Source organism: Scyliorhinus canicula, chromosome 2 (assembly GCF_902713615.1).
Source record: "Scyliorhinus canicula chromosome 2, sScyCan1.1, whole genome shotgun sequence".
Taxonomy (NCBI): Eukaryota; Metazoa; Chordata; class Chondrichthyes; order Carcharhiniformes; family Scyliorhinidae; genus Scyliorhinus; species Scyliorhinus canicula.
The window spans coordinates 210937049-210943934 of record NC_052147.1 but is presented as its reverse complement, the minus strand read 5'-3'; the positions used below and the strand labels follow the sequence as shown (position 1 = coordinate 210943934).

The window sequence follows — 6886 nt, the reverse complement described above, 5'->3', positions numbered from 1 at the left end:
CTAACAGTTGGTGACACTTTAAATGCTGCAGCAAGAGCAGCTGTGCTGGTGGATCGAGGTTACAAATCTTCATTATGAAGCTGGCACAGATGTCCAATGGCAGCCTTGGAGATACACAGCTGTTCGATGCACAACACCTGTGGGAGACCCTTGTCGGACTGATGTGATCAGACCAGAGTCGGTCAATGAGGAAGAAATGGAGATCCCAGACTGAGTCATTCAGTGTCACAGGATAGCTATTGACCAGAGTGACCATTTAAATAATCTCAGCTCATCCACCTGAACAGAACCTTCAGTTTTCTCACAACCATCACCTCAGTTGCTGGAATATATTTTTAGGTTTGAAAAAAAACATGAGAATTTATGCGCAGCAGCATGAGATCAGAGATTCCTTGTGAATCTGTAAGAAGTCTTACAACACCAGGTTAAAGTCCAACATGTCTGTTTCAAACACGAGCTTTCAGAGCACTTCCTTCACCTGAGGAAGGAGCAGTGCTCCGAAAGCTAGTGTTGAAACAAACATGTTGGACTTTAACCCTGGTGTTGTAAGACTTCTCACTGTGCTCACCCCAGTCCAACGCCGGCATCTCCACATCTTGGGAATCTGTGTAAGACCTGTTGCACTTATCGCACGTGCTTTAAAATAAAGGGTTGACTTTAACTTGCAGCAGGAATCCTCATTTGAATGCCTCTGTCAGCTGCACAGTCATTTTCCAGCAGAGAGCGATGAATGAAGTTTGGCATAAAGAGAAAGCTGCTGACAGTAAGGAAAGTGTGGAAGTATAGTGCAGCTGGAATTACCATGCAGAATTACCTTATGGAACTTGTAGAAGTAATCTAGGCTCCACCAAGTAATGCCTTGTTTAAACCTAACCTTAGCCGGCCTTGAAAGATTCACTTGGCCAACTTAGGAGCGGCTTAAAATCTCATTGCGGTTCCATACACCATTGGGCTCCAATCTTCGTTAATGAGGCTATCACTAGATTGGAACAGGATTCTAAACCAGCAGTGTTATGATCAAAGATCAATGGGGATGGAACGAGAAATGGTCCTACTTTTTAAACTGCTCATCCTGACCAGGGAGAGTAAAACAGCTGAGACTATATCCTATCCAGAATGCAATTGCATAATGTAACTTGTTGATTAGAATAAGAGTCTGTCAGTGCTCATTTCATTTGATACAATTGGCATGCTCATAAGAAGCATGCAAAATACATGCAAACCAACACACCCTTTTTGCACCCATTGTAATCTCATGAATAATATTTGCTTTGTATAGTCCAAAAAAAGCAACACATAAATCATTCATCCCATTTCCTCCCATTCCCTCTCTTCCACTGGTCCGGCGAAAGAAACTGCCTTTTGCTGCTGCTGTAGTTTTCTGCCGTTCGAACATTTGCTGGAAAACCTGAGAGTTGACTGTGTTTAAATTTTGAAACTGGTTCGGTAAGTTTAACCTAAAATGTTGAACTGAAGTTATTTCTTGTACTGTGGCCGAGATACATTTAGTTTGTTCTTCCCCTTAAGAATTTTGCCAAGGAGTTTGTTCTTTTTTTCTAAATGATTACTTTGTGGTCAACCATCTGTGGTCTGTTTTAAATCAAAGTTTATTCTTTGACTGCAGTTTGATTTCCATCGATTCATATATTTTTGAATGAGAAATAATAGATTATTTATTTGTCTTAGATTGGGGAAAATGTGGAAGCTTAGCACAGTGGTTAGCACTGTTGCTTCACAGTGCCAGGGACCCAGGTTCGATTCCCAGCTTGGGTCACTGAGTGTGCAGAATCTGCACGTTCGCTCTGTGTCTGCTTGGGTTTCCTCTGGGTGCTCCGGTTACCTCCTACAAGTCTCGAAAGACGTGTTTATTAGGTGAATTGGACATTCTGAATTCTCCCTCAGTGTACCCGAACAGGTGCTGGAATGTGGCGACTAGGGGATTTTCACACTAACTTCATTGCAGTGTTAATGTATGCCTACTTGTGACACTAATAAAGATTATTATAACTTATATTTTTAATCCTTTTGTAAAGCAGTGAACCAATAGTCCTCTCCTGGCATTGTTCGAGAATAAGTTAGACCAGTCTTTTTCGAAGTCAGGGTCACGACCCGCGGGTGGGTCATAGGCGGGAGTCCGGAGAGTCGCAGGGCCATCAGTCGCAACATTCCCCATCGTGGGAAGAAGTGCTCAAGGGCCACGACCGACTTTTAAAAATTCAGTCTGTGACAAGCTTTCAGAATGTCGGCTGTCCTGTGAATGCGTCCGCCCTTAGCAGCCCAGCGAGGCAGAACGCCTCCTCCTGACATCAGCGCGCTGACCCAGGCACAGATTCTTTTTAAAAATCAGTGGTGTCTTCTCTCCAGAAGTGGCAGCAGAGAGCGGGTCACGGGCCCTTTACACTGACGTCACGTGCCATGGGCGCGAGATAGATTCCTCCATTTTATTGTTGCCAGCAGAACTGGTGTAAAGTCCAGAGCCTCTGGTGAACAACCCATGAAGAAGCAGCTGAAAACAGGAACAAAGCAGTATAAAGATGATTCCTTGAGGTATAATTTTCTGAATTGTGCCACTGCAAATCAGGATGCAAAGCTCATGTGTGTTATAAGCAGGGAAGTCATGATTAAAACCCTCAAAACTTCAAAGGCATGTCAAGACTAAGCATGGCGAGTTTGAGGTCAAACGTCTTGATTTTTTCAACGGATGCAGTGAGATCTTAAATCATCAGCTGAAGCCCTCAGCAGAAGCTTAACATGGAAAGACGAAGCAAGTGAGATTGAGAGGACCAAGAAGGCTGACCTGTCACATTAAAGGGAAGTGAAAATGGTGTGTTGAGATGCTCGGGTGGTGTGGGTCATGAAGGATGGCCAGCTGGTAAAAACGGGCCCTGGGCAAAAGAGTTTGAAAAGCACTGAATTAGACAGTGCACCAGGTGTGTACTGCACCAGGAATACATTCTCAGAGCCTAACCTTCCTCTTGGGGCCTGATTTGCATATCATCCATACACACCAAATGTACATAGGTAGATGCTTAATTGAACTAACAAAGAGAAAGTCTGGATACAAAGTCAGGTTTTACATCTCTCCTCACCCCCCACAATGGTGGATTAGTAGGTAGCGGAAGACTGTAAAGTTGGGCACCATGCCATGGGTGTTGTTCCTGAAGACTGCCTTCTCACCCCCCCCCCCCTCCTCCCCCCCGCGCTGCCAGAATTATACCCCTGTTCACCCATCATGGGTTGATTGATGCCCTTAAATGGGAGAGGCCCATACCATGTGTGCAGCCTGGCAGCTTTCATTGTTGAGGTAGATGGATGGGTAAAAGGAGGGTACCTTCTTTATGGACCCATTTGAGACTCCCCCAAGGTCTTTCCACACCCGCGATTCCTCTCCCACCTAGCCGTATCCACTTGGCTTCCCCCCCCCTCACCCGGCCTTCCACCCCCCTCGCCCGGCCTTCTACCCCCCTCGCCCGGCCTTCCCCCGACCATGCAACTGCCAAATTTTAAGTTTGCTCTCTTTTGAACTGCCTCTTTATGTCGCTACTGCTTTTAAGACATTTAAGGCTGGATTTTTTTACACTTGAGGTGGGGCGCTGTGGATTAAAGTTAGGGGTGAGCCCTGGCCCCCACCTGGCACCACAGCCAGTTGATGATGTCAGACTTTTAACTGGCTTGAGGCAAGCCTTCTGCCTCCATCAGAGGAGGAAGGTCCACCTCTGAGAGCTTTCAACCAATAATATGGCCATTAGCTCACTATCACCTTCTCAAGGGCAATTAGGGATGGCCAATGAGTACTGACTGAAGCAGTGAAGGCCACGTTCCTTGAATTAATTTTTAAAAAGCTCTGATTGGAACAGCCGTCACTGTGATCAGTGGCCATTGCTGGAAGAACACCCAGCCCTCAGCGGTGATTGTTGATGCAGCTGAACGCGATGGTTATGGCGAAGTGGATTATTGCTTGGGGCTCTCCCGACAGGCCCTAGTGAGACGGGGCGGGGGGGGGGGGGGGGGGGGGGGGGGGTCAGCTCTGGGATACCTTCAAATTGCCTTTTAGGTTAATTAATCCTCTTTTACAATTCCTTCTTTGACCTTATGAAATAAATGGGTTTTACAGCCTTTCAGTGTTAACTGAATGCTTTTAAATTAATTTAATTCTACCACTCAAAACAAAAACATCTCTCTGGTCAGCCCTTGTTCTCCATCATGATTCCAGCTCTTTCGCTAAGTAAATCTACCTTCAGTTTTATAGCTCCATCACTTCTAACTTTATTCAACAAATATCAGTCACCTTTTGAACTGCCATTTCTTCAGATGTTTTGGCAATCTCTAAAGTCCAGTATTTTGATTACCGTACCCTTAATACTTCAATCTTCCCAGAACTAAAAATTATCTCCACAATATTAACATGAACTATGAACCAGGGGCGCCGATTCTCTGGCCCTCCGCGCCGGAATCGCCGCTGGTGTGGGGGCGGAGAACAGCCATTCACGCCGGAAATCTGGCGCGATGGCGCTTCTGTGATACTCCAAAGACCCGCCAGTCACGTGCACGCGGTCGCTGCGGTGCCGGTCGGGGACCGCTGAAAGAGGCCCCCACGGCGATTTTCCGTGGGTGACCGGCCAAATTCCAGCCAAATTCCACCGAATCCCGTCGCCGTGGTTCCAAACCGGTACCACCCAGCGGGAGCTCGGATCCGCGCCCGTGGTGGACGTTCTGGTGGGGAGGCGGGGGGGGATCTGACTCCTGGGGGGACCTCCACAGGATCCAGACCCGCAATCAACGGCTTCTGATTGGCGGGAGCTCGCGATCTGGAGGGGGCCTACCTCCTGAAATGAAATGAATGAATGAAAATCGCTTATTCTCACGAGTAGGCTTCAATGACGTTACTGTGAAAAGCCCCTAGTCGCCATATTCCGGCACCTGTTTGGGGAGGCTGGTACGGGAATTGAACCGTGCTGCAGGCCTACCTTGGTCTACTTTCAAAGCCAGCGATTTAGCCCAGTGTGCTAAACCAGCCCCATGGTCCTTCCACACTGGTCCGCTGTGAGGGGCGATTCTCCAAGCCCCACGCCGGGCCAGAGAATCAGCGCAACCACGCCATGACGCCCAAACGCCAGCGTGCAATTCCCCGAGGTGCGGAGAATCGGCACCATTTGCACTGGCGCGTTTGGCGTGGCGCTGGCCGGTGGAATCGGTGGGGCCACCGATTCTCCGGCCCGTATGGGCCGAGCGGCTGCCCCTATACGACAGAGTCCCACCAGCACCATTCACCCTTGGTCGCTGCTGGCGGGAACTCTGCAGGATCGCTCGGGGGGGGGTGAGCTCCTTCACCGGGAGGGGCTCCGATGGGGTCTGGCCCGCGATCGGAGCCCACCAATCAGCGGGCCAGCCTCCTTCTCCCCCCCGGCCTAATTCCTGGCGCGGCCGGCTCCTGAACACCGACCCCATGTTGCGTCGGGGCCGGCGCGCATAAGAAGTTGCTGCGCATGCACAGGATGGCGCGGCCCAACTGCGTATGCGCAGGATTGAGCTGGCCCAACTGCGCACACGCGGGTTGGCACGGCGAACATTTGGTGCCGTGTAAGGAGACTGGAGCGGCGGAACCGCTCCAGCGCCGTCCTGGCCCTCTGTGGGGGCCAGAATAAGTTCGTGCCCGGGCCCTGTTCGCGCCGTCATGAAACGCGACTGCATTCATGACGGCGCGAACACTTAGCCTCCATATCGGAGAATCACCCCGGGTCTCTGCCATATTGCTAGGCGTGGAGACGGAAACCACGCGTATGCGCTGGCGCGAAGACGGCACCCATGCGCATGCGGTGAATGCGCGGACCCGCACCGGCCGTGCAGGGCCGCCTTTCGGCGCCAGAGCAGCGAGCAGCACTCCGGCGCCATGCTAGCCACCTGAAGGCCGCTGAATTGCTGGGCCAAGAGGCCATTTGACGCCGGCGTACATCACTCCGGAGTTTACGCCGGCGTCAACACTTGGCCGGGATTTCGGAGAATCCCGGCCCAGATCTTTACAACATGGTTTCACATAGTTTGGCAGATCTCTGCTATCTTTTTCACCTGCCTGTTTCTTCGCCTGTGACCTTATCGACCAGGGGTTTTCAAATTGAAAACTCAGGGTCTGGGTGGGTTGCGGTTATGTTTTGGGAGGGTCGCGGCTCAATCGGTTGCAGCATTCCTGATCGCGGGAGGAATGCCCAACGGCCACAACTGGCTTTTAAAAATGCCAGCCGCGACAGACCTTTGAGAATACAAGCCATCCCGCGCATGCATACCAGATCAAGCAGTGCAGAGGCACAGAACCCAGTGGGGTGGACTGCATCCTCCTGACATCAGCACTCTGTCCAGGGCCAGTTTGTTTTTCAGCAAATGACGGAGTCTTCCCACCGGAAGCAGTGGCAGAGATCAGGTCACACAGCCCGTACGCTGATGTCACGAGTTCTGGGTGTGAGAGAGATTCCTTCATTTTGCAGCTGCCAGCAGTTCTGGTCTGAACTCCAGGGCCTCTGTTGAACAATCCGTGAAGAATAAGCTGAAAACAGGAACAAAGCAGAATTAAGATGATTCCTTGAGATGTGGGTTATTAAATCGAGATTCAAAGTTCATGTGTGTTGTATGCAAGGCAGCATTGGTAAATTAAAGTTTGAAACCCTCAAAACTTCAAAGACATTTGAAGACTAAGCATGGCGAGTTCGAGGACAAACCTCTTTTTTCGGCGGAGGCAGTGAGGTCTTAAATCATTAGCTGAAGTCATAATCAGAAATGTAACATTGAATAACAAAGCAAGTGAGATCATGAGGAACAAGCAGGCTCACCTGTCACATTAAAGGTAAGTGAAAATGGTGGGTGGTGAAGTTCTGCAGCGTGGGTCGCGTAGATC

At 49.8% G+C, this 6886-nt stretch overlaps 1 protein-coding gene across 2 annotated transcripts in view; it reads left to right on the top strand.

The window, feature by feature from the left end:
- The first annotated feature begins 1294 nt into the window (after positions 1-1294).
- Positions 1295-6886, top strand: part of LOC119961934 (kalirin-like) — a 107495-nt gene continuing 101903 nt past the window's right edge. For both annotated transcript variants that reach the window (XM_038789516.1, XM_038789515.1), the window contains exon 1: positions 1295-1446. The gene's annotated coding sequence lies outside the window, so the exon portion shown is untranslated. The remainder of the gene's footprint in view (positions 1447-6886) is intronic.